Source organism: Delphinapterus leucas, chromosome 3 (genome assembly GCF_059928025.1).
Source record: "Delphinapterus leucas isolate spDelLeu-1000000601 "Yukka" chromosome 3, BTC_Dleu_Yukka2, whole genome shotgun sequence".
Lineage (NCBI taxonomy): Eukaryota > Metazoa > Chordata > Mammalia > Artiodactyla > Monodontidae > Delphinapterus > Delphinapterus leucas.
Genome location: NC_143131.1, coordinates 113,259,941 through 113,279,992, shown reverse-complemented (window position 1 = coordinate 113,279,992; position 20,052 = coordinate 113,259,941). Strand labels below are relative to the sequence as shown.

General features: G+C 48.4%; 1 pseudogene across 1 annotated transcript in view; it reads right to left on the bottom strand.

The window, feature by feature from the left end:
* Positions 1-20,052, bottom strand: part of LOC149749644 (ADP-ribosylation factor-like protein 2-binding protein pseudogene) — a 98,495-nt pseudogene continuing 78,443 nt past the window's right edge. Inside the window, exon 3 of the transcript XR_016392465.1 lies at positions 1-20,052. This exon is cut by the window's right edge and continues 41,181 nt beyond it. The product of XR_016392465.1 is annotated as an ADP-ribosylation factor-like protein 2-binding protein pseudogene (transcript).

Below are 20,052 nucleotides of genomic sequence, written 5' to 3'. Positions count from 1 at the left end.
TTGTCTACACAACAGAGGGAGATGATGGATGCTGAAATAAGCACTTTTCCAACAGGAAAGAAATACGAGCTCAAAAAGAGTCACTGTAACATTTCCTTGGCCTTCATTCACAAAGTCTGGGGAGGCTTGTCTGGCAAGACTGAGGGTCTAGGTATCTCCCAATTAGACCTGTTCTAGCATTTAGTGGTCAGTTGGTAGGATTTTCCCAACCTCAAGCTCAGTGCCTAGAAACAGATGTTGCAGGTTGTGAGCATGTAACAAAATGGTTAAATACCTGGGCTCTAATCCTGGCTCTGCAGTTCAGAGGCTGCTTCATGTAGGCAAGTGAATTCATCTCTGGGTCTCTTTTTCCTCCTTCGTAGAATGGGGTAGTTGGAGGCTTCCCGAGGCCCTGTGTGTGTGTGTATACACACACACACATACACACTATATGTGTACAGCAGGGCCTGGCTCAGAGTACGCAGTGCACATTAGCACTTTTTCCTGGTGCCTACATTTTGGAAGGGTGTGAATACACTCCCTGAAAGCTCTTAGCGCTGAGAAACTGAGGGACATACACAAGATCTCCCAGTGTGGGCAAAAGGGAAGGCCAGGAGGAAAAACTGTAAATGATTGTGGCCTCCATGGTCAAGATCCAGATGGTAGCCACACATATGAGGTGAGAGTGGAGGTACCAATTTACAGTGGCCCAGTTCAAGGGGACTGCTCTTGTTGGGTCTAGTTGCAGACGGTTTACATGCAGGAGAGGACTGGACAGGCTCCTCCTCTTAGCCATCAGGATCCCATGGCAAGCAGTTATAAAATGACCTAGAGGAGGAAGAGGGAGTGGATGACCATCTATAGGGCACCTGCTCTGTGCTGTGGACTGTTAGTCATCCCATTTCATCCTCACAAAAACCATGCTACCTATTCAGAAAGGTTTAGCAACTTACCAACAGTCACACAGCTAGCGAGTGGTGACAGAACTGGCACCTAGTCCAGCAGACCCCAGGACCTATGTGTTTTCCATTTTACCACACTGCCAGAAATAAAAAGTATTAGTATTGTTGGTTTGATCAGGGATGGGAGCCTGATCGCTATATTGGCAAGAAAGAATTTTATGAGCAGCACTTTGTTTCTGAGGTGCTCCCCTGAGTTTGGGTACGATCCAGATCACCTAAAGAGTCCTTGGAAGACACTTCTTGTTTAGGATTGGGCGCTCCATCAGAATCCTTGACTTCCCACAGCTCTCTGCTACTGTTTAAGGTTAACCTTGGAAATGTAAATAGAATGATAGCATTAAAGCTAATTATAACTCCTTAATCCTTCTTAAAAATTTCACAAATCATTCATTAACTTTTTACAGAAAAAAAAAAGAAGAAACATGGTGTCCTTGGAGATGTAATCATTCATCTTTTTCAACAAATATTTATTGAGTGCCTTCTGTATTCCAGGCATCATTCTGGGTGCTAGGAACACAGCACAAACATGACAGACAAAAATGCATATTCTCATGCAACTCACTTTCTAGTTAAAGGAAGTACACAATTTTTTAAAAAGTTAAAAAAATATTATATTTGAAGGTGAGTAAGTGCTGTGGAGAAAATTTAAGTAGAAAGGGGGATAGGGAATGTGAGGATGCAATTTAAATAGAGTCCTCAGGGAAGAGCTGGCTGAGAAGGTGGCTTTTGAGTAAAAGGAGGTGAAGGAATGAACTGTGAGAGTTTATGGAGGAAGAGCATTCTAAGCTAGGGATTCTTAACCTGGAGTCATAGACACCTCCCTCCAGAGGTCTGAGTATAGAATTCAGGGGGTCTCAACCTTAGGAAACAAAAACTATATTTTAATTTTCACTAGTTAAAATTTGGCGTGTTCTTTGATTATGAATGCAGACAGCAAATCACAGTGATATTAGCAGCACCTGTGACATTGTTGCCAGTAGAAATCACAGATATTTTCATATCACATTATAGTTGTTGCAGATATCTTAAAATATCATGACACTCATCACTACTTCAAACTTAGGCTGCTAGCTCTTGTAATTTAATGAATTAATAAGAAACATATACATTACTATATTACACATTTTAAAAATATTTTGAGAGTTGTATTTCAGTATAGTTGGTCTTCTTTATAATTTATGAAGCTTATTTTATGGATTTAAAGATATTATACTCAGGAGTCCACACGCATCACAGGCTGCCAAAGGGGTCCATAGCATGAAATAAAGGTTAAGAACCTCTGTCTACACAGAGACCAGTGAGTGCAAAAACCTTGAGGCAGGAATGTACTTAATATGTACATGTACAAGGAAGAGATTATATAGGGCATTGTTAAGAATTTGGCTTTTGCTAGGGACAATATGGAGCGTTTTGAGCAGAAGAACGACATGTTCTGACACTGGGTTTTGCAGGTCACTCTGCTGCCAGATGAAGGACAAACTGAAGGGGAAAGGCTGAAGCAGGAAGATCAGTTAGGAGGTCATAACAATAAAACAGGTGGGAGATGATGTTAACTTGGACTAGAGTAGTAGCAGTAGAAGTGGCCAAGTTCTGTATATATTTTGAAGATAGCTCTGACAGGATTTGTTGATGGGGTGTGAGAAAACAAGAAGTCAAAGATGACAATAAGAGTTTTTGCCTTGAACCAATGCAAAGAGGGAGCTGCCATTAACCTAGATGGGGGAAACTGTGGAAGGAGTAGGTTTGGGGGAAGAATAAGGAGCTCAGCATTAGACATGTTAAGCTTGAGATGCATATTAGGTATCTAAATGCAGCCATCCTGTAGGCAGCTAGAAATGGCAGCCTTAGCCCAGGGAGGAGGTCTGGGGAAGATACCATTTGAGAGTCTTCAGCAGGTGGATGGTATTTAAAGCTATAGGGCTGTTTGAGATCACCAAGGAAGTGGGTGTAGAAAGAGAAGAGGTCCAAGGATGGCAACCTTGGGCACTGCAAGGTTAAGAGGTCTGGAAGATGAAGAAGAATCAGCAAGATGGTGTTAAAAAGGAAGTATCCAGGTGTTTCTCCAAAGAAGAGATACAAATGACCAATAAGCACAAGAAAAGATGCTCAACATCACTAATCATTAAGGAAATGCTACACTGAGGTACTGCCTTACACCCATTAGGATGGCTACTATTAATAAAAAAAAAAAACAGAAAATAACAAGTGTTGGCAAGGATGTGGAGAAATTAGAATGATTGTACACTGTGGATGGGAATGTAAAATAGTACAACCACTGTAGAAAACAGTATGGCCGTTCCTCAAAAAATTAAAAATAGAATTACCATACAATCCAGCAATTCCATTTCTGGTATGCACTCAAAAGAATTGAAAGCAGGGTCTTGAACAAGTATTTGTACTCTCGTGTTCACAGAGCGTTATTCACAATAGCTAAAATGTGGAAAAAACCCAGTGTCCACTGATGGATGAATGGATAAGCAAAATGCGGTATATATACAGAATGGAATATTTTTCAAATTTAAAAAGGAAGGAGGGGGCTACCCTGGTGGCGCAATGGTTGGGAGTCCGCCTGCCGATGCAGGGGACGTGGGTTTGTGCCCCGGTCCGGGGGGATCCTGCATGCCGCTGGGCCCGTGGGCCATGGCCGCTGGGCCTGCGCGTCGGGAGCCTGCACTCCGCGACGGGAGAGGCCGCAGCAGTGGGAGGCCCACGTACCACAAAAAAAAAAAAAAAAGTTTAAAAAGGAAGGGGGCTTCCCCGGTGGTTCAGTGGTTGGGAATCTGCCTGCCAATGCAGGGGACACGGGGTCGAGCCCTGGTCCGGGAAGATCCCACATGCTGTGGAGCAACTAGGCCTGTGCGCCACAACTGCTGAGCCTGCGCTCTAGAGCCTGCGATCCACAACTACTGAAGCCTGTGCGCCCAGAGCCCGTGCTCCGCAACAGGAGAAGCCACTGCAGTGAGAAACCCGTGCACCGCAATGAAGAGTAGGCCCCTCTCGCTGCAACTAGAGAGAGCCCGCACGCAGCAATGAGGACCCAACGCAGCCAAAAACAAATAAAATTTTAAAAAATAATAAAATAAGTAAAATAAAAAGGAAGGAAATTCTGCAATAGGCTACAACGTGGGTGGACCTTGAGGTCCTTATGCTGAGTGAAATAAGCCAGTCGCAAAAAGACAAATGCTGTATGATTCCACTTGTACGAGATATCTAGAGTAGTGAAATTCATAGAGACAGAAAGTAGAATGGTGGTTGCCAGGGGCAAAATGGGGAGTTATTGTTTAATGGATATAGAGTTTCAATTTTACAAGATGAAGGAGCCCTGGAGATGGATGGTGGTGATGGTTGCACAATAATGTGAATGCGCTTAATGTCACTGAACTGTACACTTAGAAAAGGTTAAGATAGTAAAATCTATGTTATGTGTATTTTCCCACACTAAAAAAAAATTGAAAAAAAAAGTGAAAAAAGGAGCGACAGCATTCAGAGAGATAGAAGGAATATCCTGGAGCCAAGTGAAGAGAGTTTCAGGAGGGAGGAAAGCCCTATGTCCAAAGCTACAAAGGCGTCAGGTAAGATAAGGACTGACAATTGATCCTTAGGTTCAGCCACATGGAGGCCACTGGTGATCTTGACAAGAGCCATGTCAACAGAGTGGCATGAGCACAAGTCTGAATCAGTGAAGACAGTGGGAATATTTATAGTTGTCATAGCTTATTCCAAGATACCACCTGAAAATGAGAGGTAATCTATATATACATGATTGTAGAAATGGATAATTATATATGTGTAGAAATGCAATTGAAACTACTTTTGTTGAGGACGTTCCAGTTGCCAGGCATGGTAATGGATGCTACAGATACTGAGAGAAATAAAACACATTCACTGCCTTCCAAGATTTCCTAAGAGTTCCCAATCTAGCAAACTTTGTGGACACATGAAATACACACAAAGTGATATATGTGGCTAAATACACACAGTCAGCCTGGGCATCAGTTTTTCCAGTATAACAGACAATACGGTTAAAACTGGACTCCAGATTCAGGCAGGTGTGGGTTTGGTCCTGTCTCCACCATTCACCAGCTCTGTGACTTTGCACAAATCAGTTTCCTTAATTTCCTCCTCTGTAAATTAAGGATGCAATAATTTCCAAACTTTAGTGTGCCTGGGATGCTTGTTAAAAATGTAGGTTTTGGGTCCTCATCCCTAAAGGGTCTCAATGGGCAGGTCTGGGGCAGGGCCTGAGGATCTGCATTTTTAACAAGCACCTAGTCATGCTTGATGCTGTTGGCCTCGAACCACACTTTTTTTTTTTTTTTTTTTTTTTTGAACCACACTTTTTAAAACACTTAGAACTTACCCACATGGTACCAAGAATTGGCCTGGCATTTCACTAATTGCTCATTTGATAACAGCCATTCTTCCTGGGGTTCTTATTGGAGTCAAAAAAAATCTTTCTAATAACCTGCAATTTATGTCCAGAAGCAGCGGTCCAGCATACTGTAAGCACGCTAAATTGAGAAAATAGCATGATAATTATTCAACCTTTGTTTATCAAATATTTATTGAGTGCCTACTATGTTCTAGACAGTATTCATGGACTGGAAAGACAGAAAATATCTGACTCAGTAATTTGTCTGAGTCATTAAGGTAGGCAGAAGCCCAGATGTAGTTAGCCATGCTCTCTAGCAGCCAACCTCTGTGCCAGGTGAGAAGTCCTATGTTCACTCACTAGCGGCTTGAGGCAGCGCTTGTCCACTCATAACATGCACATAAATCACCTGGGATCTTGTTCAAATGCAGATTCTGATTCTTTAGGTCTGGGGTGGGGCCTGCGATTCTGCATCTCTAACAAGTTCCCAAATGATGCTGATGCTGCTGGTCCATGGATCACGCTTGAAGTAGCACAGGTTTAGAGGGTTAGGAAAAGTGGATCACAACACTTAACCGAACACTAGAGTCCCTGGAGAATTCCTGGGACTCCTGAAGAGAAAAAGTGAAATCTGGGAAGATTGCATAGATATAAGTGAGGTTCACTCACACTTTCTTCTGTCTCCTCTGTTTCTGGAATCCAATCCTTACCCTCCCACATATAGTCAGTGGCATTAGGTGGCCTCCCCTAAGGGAGGGTGAACATTCATTTTGTTGGCCATTCAGTAAATATTTCCTGGCTGCCTATTCTGTGTCAAGCCCTGTGCAAAGCACGTAGTTTGGCATTCAAGAGAGGACAAATTCAGCAGCCTCTGCCCCCTAGGCTCTAAACAGGGGCTGCAGTTGGGGTTTGGAACAGAAAGAAAAGCTGCCCAGGGCTGTGCCTGTGGCTGAAGACACTGACCTGGCAAGATCCAGCCTTGGCTTTTTCTGTGGTGCTACAAATGCATGCTGGGGAGAGGAACCCCTCTGGAGCCTTTGCCAGCTGGTTTAGAGATGGTATTGACCAGCCCCAGGAGATGTCTAGATGATGTGCCAGCCAGGCCACCTGTCCGTTCTCAGACTCTCAGCCCCAGCCCAGTGGCCACAGATGGCAGAAGGCAAAGAAGATCCCTGGGGCCTCCAAACACCTCCCCAGAAACTGGCAGCAGGCAGTAACTCCAGCCAAGTCAGGGGCCAGCTTGACCAGAGTCAAAGTGTGAGACACCCCACTCGGAGCTGAGGGGTCTGGCCCAATCCAAAAACCGCCAAGAACCAAAGGCCCTGGCTCCAAATCAAGTTGAACAGTGTAAGAAAAACCCTTTCTACTTTTCCCAGGGTTTCTCATGAAGCAAAGCACCCCCCTCCAATGTGGCAGCCTTACAAAGACCCTTCCCATGCATTTACTGATGAGTTCATAGCCATACTGGAGGTAACTTGATTTTATTAGAAATAGCAAGCATTTTACAAGCACCTATACAAACAAGGCTCTGTCTTAGGGCAGTGAGTTACAGGTCAAGATCCTGTCTTCTAGGGATCTAGGCCCATTTAGGAAGACAAGTCCTTAAGCACAGATGGGATGGTCAAGGTAAAACAAACTGTCTTGGAGCCTGTGAGGTGTAATGGTCCAGTTTCTTTAAAAGAGCCTGGAGGGGCTTCCCTGGTGGCGCAGTGGTTGAGAGTCCGCCTGCCGATGCAGGGGACACGGGTTCGTGCCCCGGTCCGGGAAGATCCCACATGCCGCGGAGCGGCTGGGCCCGTGAGCCATGGCCGCTGAGCCTGCGCGTCCGGAGCCTGTGCTCCACAACGGGAGAGGCCACAACAGTGAGAGGCCCGCGTACCGCAAAAAAAAAAAAAAAAAAAAAAAAGAGCCTGGAGATGGACCTACATACAGATGGCAATTCAGATGATGAGAGGGTGGAGGACGTTCCAGAGAGATGGGTAGTGTCTGCTTGGTCTATAGCAGCGCAGTATGGTATACACCATGATGCTCATAGCTGGCCCCAAGATTCTTCCTGAAAAGGGAACCACCCTTTGTACAGGAAAATATACTAGTATGCTTCTTGAGGGTGAAAGGTGAGACCCTATGGCTGTCCCACGTTGGAAGGAGGAGATGAGAATGTACAGTCTACTTCCAGGAATCTCCCCAGAGAGATCCTCTGATGTGGGCACAAGAGGAGCTGTTTAAGAGCATCATTACAGTATTGTTTATAACAGTGAAAACTTGAAATAGCTTGAATATTTGTCACTAGAGAACTCACTACATAAACCAAGAGCAAAAAGAAGAAGTCATCAAACTAAGAAGCGTTGTGTGTCTGATGTAGGAAGAGCTCTAATAAAAGTGTTAAGTGAAAAGAAAGTTTCAGGGTAATATGTACAGTATGATCCCAATTACTTTAAAAAAATACCTACAAAAGTCTACATTTTAATCTGAACACAGACCCACAGATATATGTAATTTCATAGAAAAAAATGGAGTGTCTGGTGATGACCAGTTGCCTCTGTTGGAGCATAAGTAGTGAGGTTGGGAAGGGGTAAGGGGCTGGGGTAGGGCTGTGGACATGGAGAGGAGGAGGTGACCCTGTGGTTGTTGGGGAGTCTCAAGAAGCCCTTTGCACTTGGGCAGTGCTGGTTGCCCCACAGGTGCTTAGAATTCTCCAAGAACAGAAGCATCAGTGGGGTAGAGGGATGTGCTCCTCAAGCCTAACAGTGGTTAGACTGTGGTCCTGGCAGGCAGGGACAAGAAGCCTGCTCTCTGGTCTAACTCAGTGGGGTAGAGGGATGTGCTCCTCAAGCCTAACAGTGGTTAGACTGTGGTCCTGGCAGGCAGGGACAAGAAGCCTGCTCTCTGGTCTAACTCCAGTGCTGACTCCTGGGTGGCCTGGAGCCTGTTTGGACTTCTCCAGCTGGCCAGGTCTGAGATTCTAAGTCTATTCCAGATGCTTTCCATGGAGGTTGAGCTCCAGGAAGGGCATGGTAAAGCCCTACTTGGCCTTTGGCCTGCTGAGACTTGGGCATGAGTCAGACTGCGACTGGGAACCAGTGTGGGAAGAGAGAAGTTTCTGAGCAGCATGGCCTCTGGGAGGAGCTCCCTCCTCTGACAGGTAGAGCACGTTTTCTTCTCAACACATCTGGCGTGAGGATACCTGGTCCAGCTTGTCTCCTTAGGGAACAAATGTAGGGATAATTCATTACCTGGTGGTACCTAAACAGTTAGTGAAATCCACTGAGTGAGGGCTCTGGCTTGGGTGAGATAAGTAGATGGTGCCTGAGGCCAGGGCTTGGGCTCTGGGCCTGTGGGATCTTGGTGTGATCTGTGCACAGGTGCACACCTGTTCTGCATACAATTCCTATGGTTGGTCTGGGCTGGCTTCAGGCTACAGGGATGTGTTACATGAGGTCCCTGACCTGAGGATACCACAGATGTAGAAGGGGCATACATTGGGTTTGCATAGGGTCAAATATGAAGATAGGATTAAGGCTCAATGTGGAGCCAGAAGCAGCAAGGCCAGCTGGCTCTGAGATGCCTCACTGCAGTCAAGGCTTCATTAATGGTGTCCTGACCTTGACCAGCCTCCCATTGCCAGGAAGTACTCCAGGGTGCAAGATGGCTACCTTAGAGCCTCCTGCAGGCACTAATGAGCAAGCTATTCCTTCTTTAGGACTATGGACAAAGTGACTTGTGAGCCTGGGGTGACCTTGGGCACTATAACTGCTGGACATCTAGGACCTACAGCTCTGGCAGGTGGCGAGCTGCTTCCAAATGTGCTGGATCTCCTGCCAGGGCCCTGGGGAGAGGCTTGGACAGGAATTGGCGCTGGATGCCTGTGCAACAGAGATGCTTGGAAACAAGGGTATTCTTGTTGAGCTGCTCTCCAGCTAGGCTAGCTCCAGGCAGCTTATCCACCTAACACAGGTCCTTTAGGAGAGTTCTACAGAAGAAGGAAACCCTGCATTACCCTGGCATCCAGCTAAGGCAAGAAAGGCAGTTTCCTAGGGTGCAGGGGGAACTGTGTTTAGCAATGGGGACTCCCCTGGAGAGCTTCTGCCATTGGGCATCTAGTTCCTTATCTTCCTGATCTCCAACTGCTTTCAGAGTTCAAGGAGAAGCAAGCAGTTCTTAAGTGCCCTGTCCTCTAGCTAACCAGAAAGGGAGGGTAGGCCCAGGGAAGAGCAGGCACCATCCTTGCCCCAGAAGATCTCACAACCCCGGTAAGGAGGTGAGATACCTAGAGTGGAAACAAGATGAGGCAGGACATGACTCAGTGCAGAAGTGTCTGCTTTGGCCCTTTGTGTGCGTGGGGGGAAGGAAGGAGCCGTTATGTGGGGAGAGAGGGAAGGGACAGGGTGCACATGTGCTTGTGCGTGCATGTGTGCATTTGTGTGTACCCATGTGTATGTGTATGTGTGTGTTGTGCCATTGTGTCTGCATGTACCCACACATGCTTGATGCCACATCTCTGGAATTCCTTTCTTTTGTGCTATTTGCCCAGACAACCTAAAAATAATTTCCACTTAACTTTAGGATTTGTTATTTGATACATAACATGCTTGCCCAGCAGATATACTTTTCTACCCACACTTTATCTAAGATCAAGTTAAAATGAGTCTGCATTATTTATGCATACACGGGATGGCTAGTGAGCAAAAGTCAGACTAGAACACCTTGGATTTGTCTGGAAAGTTCATATAAAAATGGTCCCTATGGACTTCCCTGGTGGTTCAGTGGTTAAGAATCCGCCTGCCAATGCGGGGGACATGGGTTCGATCCCTGGTCCAGGAAGATCCCACATGCGGCGGAGCAACTAAGCCCATGTGCCACAACTACTGAGCCTGCGAGCCACAACTACTGAGCCTGCATGCCGCAACTACTGGAGCCCGTGTGCCGCAACTACTGAGGCCCGCGTGCCTAGAGCCTGTGCTCTGCAACAAGAGAAGCCACTGCAGTGAGAAGCCCGCGCACCACAACGAACAGTAGCCACAGCTCGCAGCAACTAGAGAAAAGCCGGCGCGTAGCAGCGAAGACCCTACACAGCCTAAATAAATAAATAAAAATTCTAACAAAAGGTCCCTATGTGGATAACAAATTTGAACAGTGCACATAGATTGGCATTGATTGCATTGATGGTGATGATGATGATGGTAAAGCGAACCGAATATAGCTACTGGGGGGGGGGATGTCATCAGCCCTTTATCTCACCGATACACAACATAAAATTGGGCACATAGCAAGCACCCAGAGAATATTCATTGAATTTATTTGCAGACGTTGAGAATGTCCACGTATGTGACACATGTGCAAATATGGAGCTAGATGATTGATAATTCATCATGGACAGAGGACAAGTAAATGGTAGATTGACTTTATTTATTTATTTATATGTTGGCTGCATTGGGTCTTCATTACTGCGCACGGGCTTTCTCTAGTTGCGGCGGGCGGGAGCTACTCTTCGTTGCGGTGCGCAGGCTTATCATTGTGGTGGCTTGTCTTTGTTGCAGAACACAGGCTCTAGGCTCATGGGCTTCAGTAGTTGAGGCATGCGGGCTCAGTAGTTGTGGCTCACGGGCTCTAGAGTGCAGGCTCAGTAGTTGTGGCACATGGGCTTAGTTGCTCCACCGCATGTGGGATCTTCCCGGACCAGGGCTCGAACCCGTGTCCCCTGCATTGGCAGGCGGATTCTTAACCACTGGGCCACCAGGGAAGTCCCTAGATTGACTTTAAAAGTCAGTTTATTCGATTGATGGCTGAGGGGTGATGCAATTATTAGATTGAAAGATTAAAGCCATGGAGGAATGACAGATTGGTAAATAACTTGCTGATACCTGATAAGGGGTAGGAAGAGAGATAAATTGTGACCAGGTGACAGGTCAATAGGTCCATGGCCAGGTCCAAATAGGTAGGTAGAAAGGAAAACAGAAATGAAGTGGAAGAGTGAAAGAGACAGACGTGAGGATGAGAGAGATACTGTTAGGCAGAATAATGCCCCCTAAAGATGTCTATGCTGTGCTCCCCAGAACCTGGAATATGTTACTTATATAGCAATAGGGGCTTTGCCGATATGGTTAAATTAAGGACCTGAGATGGAGGGATTATCCTGGATTATCCAGATGGGCCCAATCTAATCACATGTCCTCCCACTGACCTCTCTTTCACCATACTTCAGCCTCCCCTGACTTCTGTTCAGTTCCTCATCATGTCAAGCTCATTCCTACCTCAGGGCCTTTGAACACACTGTTTCCTCTGCCTGCTCCTTTTTGTCACTCAGATCTCAGTTCAAATGAGAGTTGCTTCCCTGCTTCCAGATTTTTTTCCCGAAGCCTTGAGAACACTCCGTTCCTGGGACTGGGCTGGGGCAACGGGATGTCCAAGCTCCTAGCCTGCTCTGGCTGGCATTATCCCCAGCCCTGGGTCCCGCCCAAGGCTGCGGGATGAGCAGTGTGCATGAGTCATCAAGCCACAGACACAGTCCCCTTGTTGGAGGGACCTGAGCAATGATGGTGCGGCAAACTCCTTGAAAGAGAAGGCTAGGAACTTCCCCAAGTTCTTTAGACTCACGTGGGACCAGGAGGGAACTGGAGAGTGGAGGAGCTGAGAGCGGTCTGCGTGGACAATGCTGTAACCTCTCTGGGCAGCTCTGTGCCCACCTGAGCTGGGCTAGGCTGTGAAGGAGCAGATGGCATGTGCCAGTCTTGATGACCCCTCCATTTACCTCACACTGATGGAGCACCCACTGTGTACCAGGCCCCTGCCCTGAAGAAGCTAACAGTCTAGCCTGGGAGGCAGGCTGGCCAGCAAACCTCACAGATCTACTGGACAAGGTCTCGGCATCGGGTGACACAGAGAACTCACATTAGGCTCTGCCACGTGGAGCAGGTGGTGGCACTTGAAGCCAGTAAGCAGGCTAGCTAGAAGGGCACAGACAGGATGGAAGGGTAATCCAGGCAGCAGAACCAGCCTGGGGCATTCGCTTCCTGGGGCTGCCGTAACCAAGTACTGAAAACTGAGTGGCTTAAAACAATGGAAATTGGTTCTCTCACAGTTCTGGAGGCTAGAAGTTCGAAATCAAGGTGTTGGCAAGGCCGGGCTCCCTCCAAAGCCTCTAAAGGAGGATTCTTCCTTCTCTCTGTTCCTTGGCTTGTGGCAGCATAACTTCAATCTCTGCCTTCATTGTCACCAGGCTGTCTTCCTTCTGTGTCTAAGCGTCTCTGCTTCTTCACATGTGTCTGTGTCTCAAGCATATGCGTTGTACGGGATTAGGGCCCACCCTAATGACCTCACCTTAACGAAATCTGCACAGACCTTATTTCCAAATAAGGTCACATTCATAGGTGGGGTGGGGTGGGGGAGGGAGTTAGGACTTCAGTATGTCTTTTTTAATTTTTTATTTAATTTATTTAATTAATTAATTCATTTATTTATGGCTGCATTGGGTCTGTTGCTCTGCGTGGGCTTTTTCTAGTTGCGGCGAGTAGGGGCTACTCTCCGTCGTGGTGTGCAGGCTTCTCATTGCGGTGGCTTCTCATTGCAGAGCATGGGCTCTAGGTGCGTGGGCTTCAGTAGTTGTGGCACGCAGGCTCAGCAGTTATGGCTCGCGGGCTCTACAGCGCAGGCTCAGTAGTTGTGGAGCACGGGCTTACTTGCTCCACGGCATGTGGGATCTTCCCGGACCAGGGCTCGAAACCATGTCCCCTGAATTGGCAGGTGGATTCTTAACCACTGTGCCACCAGGGAATTCCCCAGTATGTCTTTTTGTGGGGACACGATTCAACCCTAACAGTGGGCAAAGGCTTGGAAGGGCATGGAACTCAGGGCGAGAGCTCTCAACTGCTTGCTGCCTCATCACCCACAACCTTTGTACACATTTTCCCCGGCTGTCTCACTGGTCCGGACACCTGCTGGGCACGCTCCCACCGCCAGACTCTTTGCTCCCACAGCCCCCTGTCTGAACAGCTTTTCTTTCTATATTGGCGCACCCACGTCTTCAGGAAGTGCTCCCAGGCACTGACCTGGAAGTGCCAGCACCTTCCTCTGAAGTCTGAGACTCACGGTCTGAGTAAGGGCTCATTTAGTCTGTAACACAGTGCCCAGGTGAGGGCCTTGAGGCCAGCCCCTCCGCCGTTTCCAAGTTCCCTCCTCACCACCCCTCACTGTCCCCAAGACAGGGCACTCAGTACCTCCGGAGCAGAACCATCCCACACCAGCAGCCCTGATTGTGGCCGTCTCCCTTGTTCTGGCCACACGGCATCTCCCCGGAGCTCCCTTGGAGTTTTGAGGTCCTCCCACTCTCGCCACTTGGCCCCACCGGTGACCAGGGTTACAGGGGAGCCCCTGCTACTTGAGGCAAGAGGAGGGGTTTGCAAAGGGCTCTCTCTCTCTCTTCTTTTTTTTTTTTTACTTTTTGGCCTCACCGCGCGGCATGTGGGATCTTAGTTCCCAGACCAAGGATCGAACCCACGCCTCTTGCAGTAGAAGTGCAGAGCCCTAACCACTGGACCGCCAGGAAAGTCCCACAAAGGGCTCTTTGACCCAATCCCCATCTCCCTCACGCACCTGCCCCGGGTAAGAAGTTCCACCATTGGCAAGTCTGACAGCGTTCACCCCTGATAAGGACAAATGCCTTGAAGGGGAGACTGTTTGCCAGGAGTGGCTGGGCAGGACTTGCCTCCGGAGCCTGGCAGCCTGGTGATATCTCACTCAAGTCCTACAGGAGACGTGCCACCGGAAGTAGAAGGAGCCGAAGAAGGACTATTCTGCAGAGCTTTGTCCAGACTGCAGGGTGAGGGAAAGCCCCAGCACGGACACACTCAGGCCCCACGATGGGCACTAAGCTCAGCCTCTTCCTTCTCCCCAGCCCGCCCTCCTTTGCCCTGCACTTCCCTGGCTGAAGAACAGCCTCCTCCACACGCGGTCCCTGGGCTGTTAGCGGCCTTTGGACTGGGAAGCACTAGGGCCTCCCGGGCCCCACACCCAGGCTGACACTCACAGGAAGCAGGGAGAGGCCCAGAACTGTCCCTCCCAGGGCACGGTCCCACAGTGTCCTCAACCGGCCAGTCCTGTTCTGCCCTTTCTCCTGTGGGGAGGAGCTGGGGGCAGGGAAGAGGGCAGGGCCCAGAACGGGCCAGAAACATTGTGCTGCCCCGGCCCTCAGTCCCGCATGTGTCCATGGAGCTCCTATTCTGTCCGGAGGCCCTGGATGAGGCTGGGCTGCCTGGGCTGCTACTCCATTCGTGCCAGAGGGATCGGAGGGTAGGATGAGGGCTGTGCTCACCGTAAGACCCCAAGGGTCCTAAAAAGGCTCTTTTGGAAGGGTGAGCCAGCCACATCTAATATGGAACTATTTCAGTTCTGCCATAATCAAGTCTAGCTCAGTGGGGCTGTCTAAAATAGTCAGGTGATAGAAGCCAAATGTCTGCAAGGAGAGTTTGGCTCCTGAGGCCTATGTGGCAGGGAGGGGGGTGGGGGGGAGTGAAGGTCCAGTACAGGCCCAAGTGTCAGGAGGGTAGCCTCAGCCCCTGCACGCAGACTCCAGACCCCCTACCTCTACCCCAAGGCATCAGTCCAGGCCTGGCCCCTAGTAGGTCCTTAAGCTAATGAAGCTTCTAAAATCCCTGCTCTTACCAATCCAGTCACTGCCCACATAGCAGACATCAATAAAACCATTTTTAGATTAAGGGATTCGTGCAGAATTTCATGGTGCCCCAGAGAAGGTAAGGTATGCTCAGAGGTTTGGCTAAGCCTAGCTTGGAACCTACTTGCTAATCAGAGAAGGCATCTCTAGGCCTGGCCTGAGCCCATGTTGGGGGTCCAGTCAGTGGCTTGGATAGCTGGGTTGGTGTCTTTCCCCGGGACTGTCTACCAGCTGGGTTACTGAGGACACCTAATTTGGGGGCTGCCTCCACTCCAGGAAGTACATTCTGTCAGTGGCCCCTCTTGGGCTTGGTCCTCTGCTACACATGGTTAGACCCGCTGATCTCCCAATGTCCCCTTCTTTGCAGAGGAAAAGGGAAACCCAGCAAGGCATGGCATGGACCCTGTGGCCCACCGTCTGAGCCCTGAGTATGGCACCCACGTGCAGGCGGGGAGGGGCATACAGAGTATCCAGGGGATGCCTTTGGAGCAGGGCCGGCTGTCTTTGTTCTTTGCTTCTGCTCTGCAGCAAACCCTGCTGTGTGTCCAATTTCCTCACCAGGCCCATGGAGACCTTCTGGAGAATCTGTGGGGTGTCATTTGTCTCCTCCAGGGGCTTGATCTCCCAGCCCAGCAAACCCCAGACTTCTAAGTTTTCTCTGGAGGTCCTTGTGCAGTATCAGGAAGGAAGAACACTTTCTCCCCGCACCCTACCCTAGACTTCTCTGGGAAGCTCATCCCTCCCCACTGCCATCTGTGGGCTTCCTGAGTACAGCCCACAGCCCCGAACCTCAAAGCTTCAGTCTAACAAAGTGGTTAATGCCTGCTCCACCACTTGGCAGCTGTTTGAACATGGGCAAGGTACTTGACCTCTTTGGACCTTATTTGCCTCACTTATAAAACAGAAATAATGATAGTCGTTATCTCAGAGGGTCATTGTGAGGATCAAATGAAACCATCCAGGGGCTGACACATAGTGAGTGCTTAATAAAGAACAGGTGGTAGAGAGTATCACTGTTATTACCTGTGGGTATCCCTCTTTAATCTGCTACTCCTCCTTTGCCCCGCTCCTTCAGTCCCTTAAATCCAGTCTTGTCACCTTCCTAAAGCCTCTGCAGTCCGAACCAGGGTAGCTGGTCAGGTCCTGCTCCCAGGTGAATGGGAGACAAGGATGTGTATCTGAGTATCCTTCATCCCTGGTCGTAAAGCTAGAATAAGTCCTCCAGAAAGCTAGGATGCTCTCCTAAGTTACCATCCACACTCTTAATTCAAGGGGATTTCAAGAATCAGCATTTTTGTGGTAGAAGCCAAAGCCAAGAAACAGAGAGGGTGACAGAATAACTGAAGGTCACACAGCAAGCTCAGGCCAAAGCTGGGTGAGTGCCCCAATGGACCTGCCATCCAGCTCTCCTCCCCCACCTGATGTAACAGCTTTCGTTTCTTCAGAAACCTCAGTGGAAGCCTCCTTCTAGAGCTTTCCTTTCAGAGAAAACAGCAAACAAAGTGTGGAGCCAGCCCCCTGGGCCTGGAGCCCTGAGCTCCCCAGGCCGACCCACAGGCTGACGGAGACGTTACCAGAGCTGATGATTCAACTTCCTGCCTTTTGAGAGCTCCCAGACCACAGAGGATTTCTCGCTTGGAGGAGGGGGCATCTCCCTGCTGAGGGCCAAGCAGAGTGGGACAAGGCCCCACCACAAACCGCAAGGAATAGGCAGTGCATGGGGCAGGCTCTAAGGGGCCACTCTGGAATCCTGGCCAGGTGCTTCCTGAAGCCCATCTCTTTGGGTAATTGACTACTACCTAGGATGACCAACTGTCCTGGTTTTAGCACCCAGAATCCCACATCCTGGGAAACCCCTCAGTTCTGGGCAAACCAAAGGGTTGATCACTTTATTACCACCCATATTTCTATAGGACATGACCGCCTCAGTGACTCTGGGAGCCTGGGCCCCAGGGTGGCACATTCTAGAACAGGTAATTGGCAAACTATGGCCTGAGGGCCTCATCTGGCCCTCTGCCTATTTTGTATAGCCCATGAACTAAGAATTGTTTATATATATATATATATTTGTGTGTGTGTGTGTGTGTGGTACGCGGGCCTCTCACTGTTGGGGCCTCTCCCGTTGCGGAGCACAGGCTCCGGACGCGCAGGCTCAGCGGCCATGGCCCACGGGCCTAGCCGCTCCACGGCATGTGGGATCTTCCCGGACCGGGGCACGAACCCGTGTCCCCTGCATCGGCAGGCAGACTCTCAACCACTGTGCCACCAGGGAAGCCCTGTTTTTATATTTTTTAATGGTTGAAAAGAAAATTAAAGAAGAACAATATTTCATGACAAGTAGAAGTTATACGAAATTCAAATTTCAGTGTTCATAAACAAAGGAACACAGCCAAGCCCATTAATTTAGGTATTGTTTCTGGCTACTTTCATATTACAAGGCAGAGTTGAGTAGCTGCAAGAGACCGTATGGACCTACGGACCACAAAGTCTAAAATATTTACTGTCTGACCCTGTACACAAATAGTTTGCAGACCACTGTTCTAGAGGCAGGCAAAAGGTATGGATGCCTGACCTGGGCTGGGTGTGAGTGTGTGTGAGTGGGCAGTGATGCTTTTGTGAAGAAACTTAGAACTGAAGGAGAGAGAGATTCAAGGCAATGTCTCAACCCATTTCTTAGGCTACAAATACTTGCCAGCCCAATTCCAAAAGTGATTCAGAAATGATGCCCCCATACCCACAGGCCCACAGATCCTACCCTCAGCCTGCTAACAATTCTGCAGAGCTTGGGCTTGTGGGGGGGCACTGGGGCTTGCAAGATACACGCAGTACCAAATCCTTAGCCCTAGAGGTAACAGAGTCCTTTTCAGGCATCAATGCACCCTTACCATTTCAGAAGCCCAAATTGGAACATGGGGTCTGACAACTGGACAGAATATTTGAAGCTGGGACCATTCTGGGAAACCCATTTTTCTGACTGTGGGTAAGAACAGTGAGATTCCATGTAGGGTTAGGCATCCCAACATTGTCATTCGGTGCCATAAATACAACAGGGGCTCCACGTGCCTGAACAGGTCTTGTCCACCTGTGTAACTGACTTAGCAGCTCAGGACTGCTAGGGGGCTGGCAGGCTGTTCTCAGAGCCTGGTGAGGAAGGTCCCCATCTGGTCCCTTACTGAGCAGTTTCTAATTCATGGGACCTCCATTCAATGCTACTGTCAACACCTTCAAGCAGGGTTTCTCAGAGGTAGATTCTGTCCTCAAGTCACTCTCCCTGGTCCAGGTCTTCATTCCCTGGAATGACAGAGCTGACTGCATCTCTGAAAGAAGTCCCCCTCAGTATCTTGGGAAAGAAGGTGGCTCCCTTAAAGTTTGAGTAACGCTTTCCATGCTTTGAAGGCTGGTCGTTAAGAGCAAACGCCATAGTTAGCTTACTGCTCACTGCTCAAAGCAATGACAGTCAACCAGCACACATAGCTCCTTTGGGGTGGTGGTGGGGGTGCCTTGTGAGAGAAAGCCCTGGAGATGTCTTTGAGAAGACCTGGACAGGTGCGGCCAGGGGCCCTAAGTTTAATTATTACCCTGATTCCAAGAAGAATTTTATAATAGACCTAGGTTAGTTTCTTGAATTCTACATAGACCATGTATGTTCTTGGTTGGATATCCTACCAACCATTGCCTCAGCCATATGATCAGCTCGTTTCTAGCTATATATCCTCATACTGGCTTCTGAGATTTGGAGAGGTTGAGATTTGGGGAGGTTGGGGGATGGTACCAGAGTCCCCTCATTCATAGGTCTCTAGGTTGATGCTGTGTACCCTGGGCTGTTGGTTAGCTGTCCCTCTGTGTTCCTATCTGTAAAATGGAATGATTTGGGAGACTTGCCTTATCATGGGGCTCTGAAGAACTGCCGTATCAGAGAGAACGCCCTCTGTTGATTTCATTGTGGCTATTCCTAAGGAGTTGGCTCAAGGCTGGTGCTTTAGCAGAGTGTGTGTGTAGGGGGGGAATCAATTAGGACTTTTTTAGCTTTAAGTAATATGAAGCTCACCCAAACTTGCTTAAGCAAAAGGGATCTATTTATTTGTTCGTTTGGTTGGTTTACATAATGGAAAAGTTCAGGGGCTTCAGGCACAGCTTGGTCCAGGGTCTCAAAAATGCCATTAGGACCAGGTTATTCTTTTTTTATTTTGAAGTATAGTTGATTTACAATGTTGTGTTAGTTTCATCTGTACATCGAAGTGATTCATTTATACATATATATAGTCTTTTTCAGATTCTTTTCCCTTATAGGTTATTACAAAATATTGAGTATAGTTCCCTGTGCTATACAGTAGGTCCTTGTTGAGGACCAGGCTATTCTTCATTTCTGCTTTCTTTAGAATTGACCCTGTTCTTAGACTGTGATGGCAAGACAGCTGCAAACAGCTGCAAGATGACACCCTCACATCTCCAAGTCCATGAAAGGACAACATCTTTTTCTAGGCCACTCAAATACCTGGTATGGCTCCGATGAGAACTCATGGCTTGGCTTGTGTCACTTCCCATCCCTAAACCAACTATTATGGAACTCTGAATAGCGCACAATGCATTAGGCTGCTCTGATTGTCCAGGCCTGATTCACATGTGACTCTCAAGAAAGGGAATTAACCACCTGAAGTACCCAGGGTGAAAATGACAAGAGTAGTTCCTCAGGTGAAAGTTGGGTGGCTGTTACCAGAAGAGGAGAAATGGATACTAAGCAGGGGAACCACAACAGCTCTCAACAGGGAATAGATGTGTATAGGCAGGAATCCTTGGGCCTGGGTCTATACAAGACGTCAGGGGACTGATGCACAGCTCTAGGACACAATGAGAATGTGAGATACCACCCACTTCCAAGAAAATGTTGGCTTGCATCAGAAACCCCCAAATATTGTCCACTTCACTGGGACTAGGTACATCATAGTTAATCAGTGTATAATCTGGGCACCCTGAAATCCACAAGAGTTACCAGCCCCTGCCTGGAGCAGGGGTCATCTGGCTCATGCCTCCTTACTCCCTGATTGTACTGTGTTCTCTCTGAGGGCAGAGAC